The following is a 13104-nucleotide window of genomic DNA, read 5'->3' as shown; positions in this document are numbered from 1 at the left end:
TATTGCAGGACTTGGAACTAGACACCACATCCGAACTTTCTAGGTAGTGTATGAGCTCCAGTTCTAGTAGAGACATAAAAGAACCTCTAGAAGAACCCGAACGCTTTCTCAGAAAAAGACTTAAAGCTAAAAACCAAGAGAAGGTTTCGGGGGATCCACTTCCAATGGCGGACCAAAGTACCCTCATGGATTACCTACGATCCACCGTAGGTAATCTCGGCGCCGCTATCAATGCACCGAATGTTGAAGCTAACAACTTCGAACTTCGGCCACATTTGATACAAATGCTTCAAAACTCCGCAACCTTCCATGGGCTTGCGGACGAGGATCCCCATCTACATATTACTAATTTCTTAGAAATATGTGATACCTTTCGGATCAATGGAGCATCAAATGATGCCATCCGCCTTCGAATGTTTCCATTTTCACTAAAAGACCGAGCAAAAGCTTGGCTCAACGCCCTCCCAGTTGGTTCGGTAAACACCTCGGATGAACTAGCCCAAAAATTTCTATATAACCCTCCCACTAAAACGGCTAAATTAATGACTGAAATTAATACATATTCACAAGAGGATGGGGAATCCTTATATGAAACTTGGGAAAGGTTCAAGGAGCTATTGCGAAAGTGTCCTCATCACGGTCTTGCGGTATGGCAACAAGTATCCACTTTCTACAATGGGTTGTTGCCACACACAAGACAAACACTTGACTCTAGCTCCGGGGGACTTTTAGGTAATCGCCGCCCACATGAAATATACAATCAAATTGAGGAAATTGCTAAAACCAATTTTCAGTGGCACACTCCCCGAGGTAATAAATCTATTGCCCCGGGCGCCCATAAGGTTGATGAAAGCACTTCTTTACAAGCCTAAATCGAGGCCCTTTCTTCAAAAATCAAAAAGTTACAAATGACAAAAACGGTCTTACAAATGAAGGGTGTGGTGGGCCACATGAAAATTGGAGTTGTATGAAAGAAACAGATGACCAACCAAAGTCGGTAAACTACATTGATAATAGACCTAGGCCGTCGGGTCCTCCAACGGGTACTTACAACCAAGGATGGCGTAACCACCCTAACCTTGGCTGGAGAGAACCCGGCAATAGTAGTAACCAACAAAGCCTAAACCATTGAGCAAACTTTCAACAACCACGAAATGAGTCACAAAATTTCCCTCAACAACAAGGTGGACGAGAAAGGCTTGAAGATACTATATCTCGCCTCATCTCCGACACAGAAAAGAAAAACTCGGATCGATTTCAACAATTGGAATCGAATTTTAGAAATCAACAAGCTAGTATACAAAACATTGAAAAACAAATAAATCAATTAGCTAAAAATTTCTCCAAGAGACCACAAGGCGCGTTACCAAGTAATACCGAAACAAACCCAAAAGCACAAGTGCATCTCATAACGTTAAGAAACCGTACCGTGGGTTCCGAAGAAGCTCCACCACCGCCAACTGAGGGAAGCACAACACCGCCCCAACAAGAGAAGGCTTCTCCTCTACTTCAAGAGCCCACCAAGGCTCCTCCGGTTCTGTACCGCGGTAGGTTAATTCGTTAAAAAACCAATGAGCAATTCGCAAAATTGGAAAGTCTACTAAAACAATTGCATGTTAATATTCCTTTCATCAAAGTCCTAAATCAAATGCCTAAATACTAAAAATTCATGAGGGACTTCCTCACTCATAAAAGGAAAATTGAATCATTGCAATTAGTTAACCTAGGCGAAGAATGCTCTGCCCTCGTACTCAACAAACTCCCCCAATAGAAGATTGATCCCGGAAGCTTCACAATTCCTTGCTCGATCGGGGAATCCCCCATTCGTAATGCACTAGCCGACCTTGGGGGTAGAATTAACCTCATGCCCGCATCAATGTTCAAACGACTTGGCCTAGGAAAAACGAGCCCTACCAAGATGAGTATACAACTTGCCGGCAGGTCCGTCAAATACCCACAAGGTGTCGATGAAAATCTATTGGTCAAAGTCGATAATTTCGTCTACCCGGCCGACTTTGTCATACTAGATATTGAAGAAGACACCGAAGTCCCCCTCATACTAGGGAGGCCATTTCTAGCCACCGCACAAGCAGTGGTAGACATGAATGACGGAACACTCACTTTGAAGTATGGGGATAAGGAAGTGAAGTTTGGGGTTGGGAAGAGAGTAGAGGACGATGACTCGGTCAATTACATGAAAGTTATTGATTCAAGCTTGGATGATGCTCTCCGACAGTGCATCATGGGATGCAAAACATCCCGCTCGGAAAACATATAACCTCACTTTGGGTCTAGCCAAGGACCCTTATAAACGTGGCGCACCACGGAGGCATTCCGCGGAACTATCCTTAGTTTAGTTTAATCTTTTAGTTTAATTTTAATTTGCAGGAATAAAACACACTCGGGATGGTGAAGGATAACAAGGGAAATGAGAAACATCACCGCATACGCAAAAACAGGGCCATCCGACAACAATTTCTTCATTACAGCAAGTTCAGCACCGACCGTGTCTGCCGAACACGGCCCCGTGCTGAACAACCTGCAAAAAATCGCCCAGTTCAGGTAACTGGACACGGGTCGTGTTCATCGAACACGCCCCCGTGTCCAGGCTTCTGTTTCTTTTTACTAATTTTTGTCACTGGCACCTGAACACGGGGTCGTGCCCGGTCACCACGGGGCCGTCTCCAGAGTGCCAGTAACATAAAATTTTGCTTTTAACACCCTTTTACACATTCAATCAACCTAAAAACTTATTTTTGGGACACATTGAGGACAATGTGTAATTTAAGTGTGGGGGGATGCTAAAACCTTGAATCTTGCAAGTCCTAATAACAAGCCTTACACAAAACTCTATTGGAACCGCTAATCACCCCAATTTTTTTTTTTTCAAAAATTTTTGTTTTTCATTTTTTTTTACTTGTCCAAGTTTAAGTTGGGAATTCAAGTTCTAACAAGGTTATATTTTTACAAGTTTACAACCGATAGCGTCGTGATAAAAAGAACCAACATAAGAAAATTATGAAACGGCATGACAAGCTTTTTTTTTACTTGTCCAAGTTTAAGTTGGGAATTCAAGTTCTAACAAGGGATGGTGAAGGATAACAAGGGAAATGAGAAACATCACCGCATACGCAAAAACAGGGCCATCCGACAACAATTTCTTCATTACAGCAAGTTCAGCACCGACCGTGTCTGCCGAACACGGCCCGTGCTGAACAACCTGCAAAAAATCGCCCAGTTCAGGTAACTGGACACGGGTCGTGTTCATCGAACACGCCCCCGTGTCCAGGCTTCTGTTTCTTTTTACTAATTTTTGTCACTGGCACCTGAACACGGGGTCGTGCCCGGTCACCACGGGGCCGTCTCCAGAGTGCCAGTAACATAAAATTTTGCTTTTAACACCCTTTTACACATTCAATCAACCTAAAAACTTATTTTTGGGACACATTGAGGACAATGTGTAATTTAAGTGTGGGGGGATGCTAAAACCTTGAATCTTGCAAGTCCTAATAACAAGCCTTACACAAAACTCTATTGGAACCGCTAATCACCCCAATTTTTTTTTTTTTCAAAAATTTTTGTTTTTCATTTTTTTTTACTTGTCCAAGTTTAAGTTGGGAATTCAAGTTCTAACAAGGTTATATTTTTACAAGTTTACAACCGATAGCGTCGTGATAAAAAGAACCAACATAAGAAAATTATGAAACGGCATGACAAGCTTAGTTAAAATTTGATTATATATACTTGATCACATAAAAACCCTTTCCCACAAAAGTGAGTTTTGAGCCTTTATCGAGCATACAAATACATATCTTTACACTAAATGCCCATTTTTCGTTTCTTGTGTTAATAGCCGTTTGGTTCGTACGACTCTAGAACTTGCCACGACAATACATTCCCGGTCCTTACTAACTTAAACCCAAGTAAGTAAATGATGGAGGCATTAGGACTAACCCTTTTTCTTTCTACACCATTATTTTTTTTTACCACCACCCAAAATCCCCCTAGTTAACCCCTTTGAGCCTAAACCTTTTCATTTCGTAACCCAAAACAATCACCCTTTTTACCCACCTAAACCCTTTTATTTTACCCCTTTCTTTTAGTAACAACGTTCGGTTTTCTTATGACTTGAAATATATATATATATATATATATATATATATATATATATATATATATATATATATATATATATATATATATATATATATATATATATATATATATATATATATATAATATTTTGATGAAACCAAATAAACAAACAAGTTCATCAAAAACAACTTTGTTTGAAAAAGAATGGTTCATCAAAATAAAATAAAAGTATGAAAAATAAAAAGTCTTTCAAAAAACCGACGTTTTGTTACGCTTTTCGCCCTTTTACTAACCACTAACCCAACCACCCACCTTTAGCCCAAGCCTAACCCTTCACCCAAAAAGTCCTCTTGATATTTACAAAGGTATATGGTTAAAAAGGAGGAGGAATGATTGCTTGGCAAGCTTATGGTAGGAGTAAGTTCCATGCCGCTCTCGAGTGATTCACTAAAAATACACCTTCGGCTGAGTGTTGAGTGATCCCCCGTGAGGTATGTGAACTTGTATATAAATGGAATTTTAAAAAGGTATGTTATGCCCTAATAAGTAATTTATCTTACGAAACGTTTTTAATAAATCATGATGAATAGGATTGTAAATAAATAAAAATAAAACTTAATTAAAGAATCTTGGAAATCCCGACACTCTATGCCAAGCCCAAAAACCTTCTCTTCTACCCATTCCATTTGGGAGTGAAAAAGCCACATTACAAAGAGTTTTGCTGGAGGACAAGCAAAGATTCAAGTGTGGGGGTATTTGATGTGCACAAAATGCAACATATAAATTACATCAATTGTGGCATAAAACTAACCCTTTTTAGTACTAATGTTGGAAAAAATGTGTTTTTGTCTTCCTTTTGTATTTTCAGGATTAAATGAGCTCAAATGAATAAAAGAAGCAAAAAGACAGCTAAATCTAACATAAATACAAGAAAAGGAACAGAAGTGGCATGCCCGACCTCCCGACAGCATCTTCCCAAGCAAAACAAAGAAGACAGAAGACTGAAAACGCCCCGTGCTCAGCGAGCACGGGGCCATCACCTCGCCTAGATTTGGGGGCTTCATACCCTCGATGAGCACATTGAACTATCCATGTGGCTGAGAGCCCTCACAGCCCAGGCACAACGACGCAATTATCAGGGGCGTGCTGCCCAAGTGTCAGCAGAAAAGACAAACCCATAGAAGCTTCTGTTGCCCACCACGGGGCCGTGCCCCAGTGGACACGGGGGCATGGTCAACTACCTGCAGGCGCATTTATTGTAATTGCGAATTTCAATTAATGAAGAGAGAAAGGCAGATGGACACGGGGCCGTGCCCGAGCTTCTGTTCAGCCTATAAATAGGAGTGTTTGGAGCTCTTGCAACTCATCCCTTGGCACACCACCTCTCTCACACTTCACCCACCACCCACCACCGTCGCAACACCATCATCCACTACCATCATCCATTGTCCATCATAGAGTGTGTGAGTCGTCACGGGATCCAAGATTGATCGTAGGAGTTCTTGACAATCAAAGGCCATGTTTTCCTAAGTCTCTTACATCACTTGGTGAAGACAAGTGTTTAGTGTAATACTTTTTATTTTTAATCTTTTGCACTTTTTAATTGGTTTTGTATTAATGACTTTAATTACTAGTTTCTTATGTTGAAAGTGATTCTTCCTTATCGTTTGTCCGTGGTGTCTTGGCATTATTTTACTGTCTATATAAAATAAAAGATTTTCACCATTCATATCTCCACGGTCTATATGGTGGTATGTTGGCTACCTGGTCGGGGGTTAAGGGAACGGTTTGGTAAGAGTCTTGCCATTGTTCAGTGTATAGATCCTACAAAGGACCTGGGTCAAATTTAGCAGGACCTCCTTTAATACCCAAAGGTATTGGATGGCGGGGGTCCAAACTCTTTGACCCCCTCATAAGTTAAACTACTATTAAAACTTTAACCCGGCTACTTAGGACTGTATCCCTGCTGACTCAGACTACTTAGCCGAGGGTAACGTCGCCTTCAAAAGAGGGGCCTACCACATTATGCATTAATAACTTAATTAATTATCTTTCAATAATCTGACCCTTTAGGATTGTATCCTTGCTGACTCAAACTACTGGGTTGAGGGTAACGTCGCCTTCAAAAGAGGGGCCTACTACAATAACTAAGATAATCTCTTAAACAAGTGCAAAAGTGCGAAAATAATCAATGGTTACATTACACACGAGTCGGATCCAAGTGATTCATCTTGTCTATCTGTTTTATTTTTATTTTATTTTTCAGCATTTTAGTTAGTTTTATTTTCTTAGTTTAAAAAACTTTTTCTAACATTTTGATTGATTAGACGTTGAGGATAAACCGGTACTAAAAGCTCTTTTGTCCTTGGATGACCTCAGTATCTTACCAACACTATACTACGTCCACGATGGGTACACTTGCCCATATGTGTGTTTAGTGTTAGTAAATGTCGTGTTTTATAAATTTAAAACTTGGTTAAAAAGTGTAAAAATGGCTTAAAATATATACCTAAATTATATTACACCTAACGCACATCAACGCCTAAATCGTGTGATATGGTTTAACAAAGCCTACATCCTAAAATGAAACTTAACCTAAGTGCTTTCGACCCATTGCGACTCATTAAGGTAGCTTACGCTACTTTAACGCGTCGTGCGTGAAATTGCGCGTTCGAGACGTCTAACTAGTCCTATGACAAGTATTATATGCCTATACATGTTTAATTATGTTGTATAATCAGTTATGTGACAAAAGTTTATGTTACATATGCTTAATTACCAATTATGTAAGAAAAGGGAATTTTGGTCATTTACCAAAGGCATATAAATTACCTATCATGCGACTAATTAAACCTAAGTGACCATAAGGTATAACCTCGGAAGGTTATTCCCTATGCAACTATGGTCACTAAACATGTTTGGTCGGATCCTAATGATCGACCAAACGGGTCGTGTTCGAAAGTCTAAGCGGGTGTTTAGTCCGCTTGACTTACGCCTCTACACAAGCACTAAACTAAAAAGTGACGAGCTAAACATGCTAAAACATGTTTAGTTAAGTTAGAAAATAGGTTTTGATATCAAAACAAACGGTTTTGATACCCAAGAGTAATTTGGTTACAAAATACGCGAGAATACGCATTTTGGCCGAAACTACAACTCATCACTGAGCCTAGAAAACGTGGTAATCAGTAGGTATAGTCACTAGGGACTATCACCATCATGATTACGCTCACGTTATGAAGTTCAAACGAACTTCGTATTGACCATAAACTGGGCAATGTAGAAAGTCAAACAAAGTTTGACTTTTACGATAAAAACGAATAAAAAGAACAAAAGAATACTTACAAAAGGTCCCCGCAAGCTTTGATCCGATTTACCCTCAGGTATGAAGTGTATACTCCAACTTAGAGGGCCAAAATCAGATCAAATGTGGGTTTTGCAAGTGAATGGTGAGGGTATTTATAGGAAATCTAGAACTGTTAGGATCATTTATCGGGAAACGAGCTTCGATCTAGGTCGTACAAGTGTGCCCCTTGTTTCCTAATACCATTGGAGCCCCTAGAATGAGCCCATGGTATTGCAAAAACCATTTGCAAGAGGGAAATTCAGGTGCAACAGCTGTTAACAGCTGGAAATTTGATTATGTGCAGATCTGGGGATCCTCGCGGCCCGCGTAAGGAACAGAAGGGGGCTACGCGGCCCGCCTGAGTGTCACAGTTCAGCAACAGTGTCTCATAATTGCAGTTTCAGTCCCTGTTTGTGTTTTAAGCTCATTTGAACCCTTTTAAGGCCCGTCAAGCCAACTTTAAGGCCCTAAAATGATGCCTAAACATTGTGGACATGAAACATGTTCAAAAATAAGCCAGATGTCGGTTCGTTTGGTCGTACGATCGCGTTATTCGCTTAATTACGACGGAAGTCGTAACGAACGCAAAAATGATCCAAATTAAGAGACGAATGGAATTTTCTTATGCCAAACACTAAAATTAGATATTTTAATGCTTACATAAATTTTTGGATGTCCGGATATATTCAGAATGTAAGATATGCGCGAAAATGCAAACTTTTGCACTTTTTGACGCTTTTAGTCTCTATTGATCAATTAAGTTTATTTTAGCATACCGAACCCCTTAAAGCCTATTTCTAAGCTATGTAAAGGATATTTAGGGTATGTTTAACTTATGATCAAGTTCCAGAATGTTCTTTACTATACAAATCGGTATAGTTTCGCAGTTTGACACAAATAGTCCCTACGATCGAACAAACTTGATTTCAAGACACCAAACCATCCAAAATTTATTTCTAAGTTATGTGGAGGTTATTTAAGGTATGTTAAGCCTATTTCACTATTCCGGAGTGTTCGTTGCATTAAACTGGTTATATTTACGTATCAGTGCGCGTATAACCTTCCAGAAAGCGATTTAGAGCTTGAAATCGGAATCGAATCAAATTGAAAGATCCTCAAACATAAATACACACATAATAACACCAAAACACATATAATAACACCAAAGCACATTGTTTTGTTAATAATCATCATTGTTTTACATTGTACATCGATTACAGAACACAGTTGTCACAGTCTCCCCTACTTCAGGAAATTTCGTCTTGAAATTTTAACTAGAGGAAGCTTGTGAAAACAAATGCGGATACTTCGTCTTCATCTAGTCCTCACGTTCCCAAGTAAACCTTGGGCCACGTTTAGATTCCCAGCGAACTTTGACCAATCGAATTCGTTTGTTCTTCAACTGTTTGAAAGCACGGTCCGTTATCTCCACCGGTTTCTCGACAAAGTGCATCGTTTCATCGATTCGGATTTCGTTGAGAGGGATGTGAAGATCAGCGTCAGCTAAACACTTTCGCAAATTGGACACGTGAAAAGTCGGATGAATATTCCCAAGCTCTGTAGGTAGCTCTAGTCGATAGGCAACCTTCCCAATTCTTTCCACAATCTTGAATGGTCCCACATATCGAGGTGCAAGTTTTCCTTTCTTTCCAAATCTCACCACTCCATTCCAAGGTGAAACCTTGAGTAGGACACGGTCTCCGACTTGAAATTCTAAGGGCTTGCGTCGCATATCTGCATAACTCTTTTGGCGGCTTCGAGCTGTCACAAGGTTATCGCGGATTTTCTTGATTTTGTCTGTTGTTTCTAGAATGAGCTCAAGTCCAGTAAGCTGAGCCTCACCGATCTCATTCCAACAAACAGGTGAACGACATTTTCGACCATAGAGAGCTTTGAATGGTACCATATTAATACTAGCATGATGACTATTGTTGTAAGAGAACTCGATCAATGGCAGATGAGAATCCCAATTACCACCAAAGTCTATCACACATGCTCTAAGCATATCCTCCAAAGTTTGAATCGTCCGCTCAGATTGTCCATTTGTTTGGGGATAATAAGCAGCGCTTAGATTTAGTTGGGTTCCTAAAGTAGATTGCATGGTCTTCCAAAAATGAGATGAAAATCGAGCATCACGATCAGAAATGATATCCAAAGGAACACCATGTCGTGAGACAATCTCATCAACATAAATCTTTGCCAGTTTATCAGCAGATAGATCCTCGCGAATCGGAATAAAATGAGCTGATTTCGTTAATCGATCGATAACAACCCAAATAGCATCATGACCCTTAGATGTGCGTGGTAACTTAGTGATGAGATCCATCGCAATGTTCTCCCACTTCCAAACCGGTATCTCTGGTTGCACAACCAAACCAGAAGGTCGTTGATGTTCAGCCTTGACTTCGAGACAAGTTAGGCATTTTGATACATACAAGGCAACATCCATCTTCATACCAGGCCACCAATACTGAGTACGAAGATCCTTGTACATTTTATCAGCACCAGGATGGATAGAATATCGAGACTTGTGAGATTCTTCCACTACCAAGGTGCGAAGATCGTCTTGTTTCGGAATCCACAAACGATCCTTGAAATAGAGCAACCCATCGTCCTTCGCTTCGAGTTTAACCTCGAGCTGATGTGGTAATTCCATACCCATCAAATTTTGTGAGACACAAAATTGCTAAGCTTGAAGAACACGAGTTTGAATATCAGATAGAGTTTGAACAGAATGAAGCTTAACTCGGTCCTTTCGACTAAGCGCATCGGCCACGACATTCGCCTTACCAGGATGGTAGCGAATCTCGCAATCATAATCGCTTAAGAGCTCAACCCAACGTCGTTGCCTCATGTTTAACTCCTTCTGATTAAGAATATGCTGGGGACTTTTGTGGTTTGTGAAAACCACACACTTCGTTCCATAGAGGCAGTGTCTCCAGATTTTAAGCGCGAAAACCACAGCTCCCAACTCAAAATCATGAGTTGTGTAGTTCTTCTCATGAATTTTCAGCTGTCTTGACGCATATGTAATGACTTTACCTCGTTGCATAAGAACGCAACCAAGTCCTAGATTTGACGCGTCACAATAGACAACAAAATCATCATTTCCATCGGGCAAAGATAGTACAAGAGCATTACATAACTTCTGTTTGAGCGTTTGGAACGCTTCTTCTTGCTTGGGTCCCCACTCAAAAGGCTTATTCTTTTGAGTCTAAGCAGTGAGTGGAACTGCAATCTTCGAGAAATTTGAAATGAATCGATGATAATAACCAGCAAGACCAAGAAAAGATCGAATATCTGTAGGTGTCGTTGGTGTATTCCAATCCTTAATAGCAACAATTTTAGAGGGATCCACATGAATACCCTGCTTGTTGACTATATGACCCAGAAACTGAACTTCTTTAAGCCAAAATTCACATTTGGAGAATTTAGCAAAAAGTTGTTCCTTCTTCAGGAGTTCCAAAGTCAAACGAAGGTGTTGCTCGTGCTCGGCACGAGACTTTGAATAAATGAGAATATCGTCGATGAACACAATGATGAACTTGTCTAAATAGGTTTACAGACCCTATTCATTAAGTCCATAAAGATAGCTGAAGCATTTGTCAAACCAAAAGGCATGACAGTGAACTCATAATGTCCATATCTTGTGCGAAAAGCAGTTTTCGGAATATCTTCTTCGAGAACACGAAGTTGATGATACCCAGAACGCAGATCGATCTTGGAAAAGCATGAAGCACCTTGCAGCTGGTCGAAGAGATCATCAATTCAAGGCAGGGGATATCGATTCTTGATGGTGAGCTTATTAAGCTCACGATAATCGATACACATTCGAAAAGATCCATTTTTCTTTTTCACGAAGAGGACAGGAGATCCCAGGGTGGAAAGCTCGATTGGATGAATCCTTTATCAGATAACTCTTGAAGCTACTTCGATAATTCTTGCATCTCAGATGGTGCAAGTCGATAAGGCGCTTTTGCAATTGGGTTGGCATTGGGTACAAGGTCAATATGAAACTCGACTTAATGAACTGGAGGCAAACCAGACAGTTCATCAGGAAACACCTCTAGATAATCTCGAACAACCGGAATATCTTGGATATGCTTGCTCTTGCTTTTCTCCTCGGTAACATGCACCAGAAAAGCAACATATCCTTTTCTCAAATAACTTTGGGCTTTTGTACATGACATAAGCTTCAATCCACCTGAAGGTTTCTCGCCATGAACTTCTAGAACATCGCAAGAAGACAAAGGAATACGAACAATCTTATCGAAACAAACCACCTCAGCATGATGTTTAGTCAACCAATCCATCCCCACGATAATGTCGAAACTCCCAAGTTGCATCGGTGTGAGGTCAATAGGAAAAATACGGTTATCAAGGTTTAACTGACAATCACGAATAACAGAATCGAGAACAAGAGGTTTACCAGTAGTAACTTCGACAGATAAGGGTTTCCTCAGTTTAGTTCTAGGTATCGCAAGCAAAAGTTCAAAAGACAATGAAACAAAACTTCTATCGGCACCAGAATCAAAAAGAATAGATGCAGGTCAATTGTTAACAAGAAACGTACCATTGACAACCTCGTTGTCAGCCCTCGCTTCATTTGCATTCAAATTGTACGCTCGTCCTTGAGCGGGATTCACATTTGCGTTACGTTCGCATTTGGGTTCGCATTCACCGGCCTCGGACAGTTGTTGCAAAAGTGACCAAACTCTCCACAATTGAAACATGAACCCAGTGGGAATCTCGCAGCATTCCCCTGAACCGGAGCTTGAATCTGGGCAACCTAATTCTGTCCCAAACGACAAATATTGGCCAAATGCCCAAGTTTACCACAAGTTGTGCATTGCTTGCAAGCTTGTTATGCAACATGATGACCGTTGCAGCGAGCACAATGAGATGCGGTACCAGCATACGCTTTCTTTGCAGGAGGTTGAGTCGGTGGGTTCTGAGCAGTCTGTGCTGTAACAGCAAAATTCTGAGCACCCTTTCACTTCCTCGACTTCTTCGATGACTCACCTTTCTAACCCATACCTTTTTCCTTGTCAGAATCGGTCGACTTATTTTTATCACCCTTGCGGGTGAGTTTACCCTTCCTGACTTGAGACTCAGTCAGGGTAGCAGACAACTCGATCGCGTGACGTACAGTAGTAGGATTAACACCGGTCACAATATCCTGTTTGGAATTGGGTAAACCATCAATATATCTATCGATTGCTTTCTCCAATGGGGTAACCATAGTGGGACACAATAGACTGAGTTCCTCAAAACGATCCGTATACGCACGGTGTTCACCCCCATCTTGCTTTAAATCGTCAAACTCTCGTTCCAAAGCTCGAATTTCATGACGGGGACAAAACTCTTTCATCATGAGAGCTCGAAGCTCTTCCCATGTTTGTGCTAATGCCACTTCGGCACCCCTATCGCGCATAATACCGTTCCACCACGTAAGAGCTTGCTTCTCAAACACGCTTGATGCAAATTCAACCTTACGCGCATTCAGACACTACACATGTCTGAATGTGCTCTCGATACTCTCAAACCATTGCAGGAGCGCAGTTGCTCTTTGTGACCCAGAAAACTTTAGCGGCTTAGCAGAATTGAAATTCTTGAAATCACCCGGTGCATTATTGTTATTATTGTTGTTGTATAACTCATGG

General features: G+C 40.7%; 1 non-coding gene across 1 annotated transcript; it reads right to left on the bottom strand.

Annotated features, from left to right (window-relative positions):
• Positions 1-536: 536 nt before the first annotated feature.
• On the bottom strand, positions 537-643 carry LOC118489828. Its single transcript, XR_004887841.1, has one exon. It is a non-coding gene; the product is annotated as a small nucleolar RNA R71 (small nucleolar RNA).
• Between the last annotated feature and the right edge of the window lie 12461 nt (positions 644-13104).

This window comes from Helianthus annuus, chromosome 2 (assembly GCF_002127325.2).
Source record: "Helianthus annuus cultivar XRQ/B chromosome 2, HanXRQr2.0-SUNRISE, whole genome shotgun sequence".
NCBI classification, from domain to species: domain Eukaryota; kingdom Viridiplantae; phylum Streptophyta; class Magnoliopsida; order Asterales; family Asteraceae; genus Helianthus; species Helianthus annuus.
Note: the sequence above shows the minus strand (reverse complement) of the source record. Positions and strands in the feature narration are given on the sequence as shown.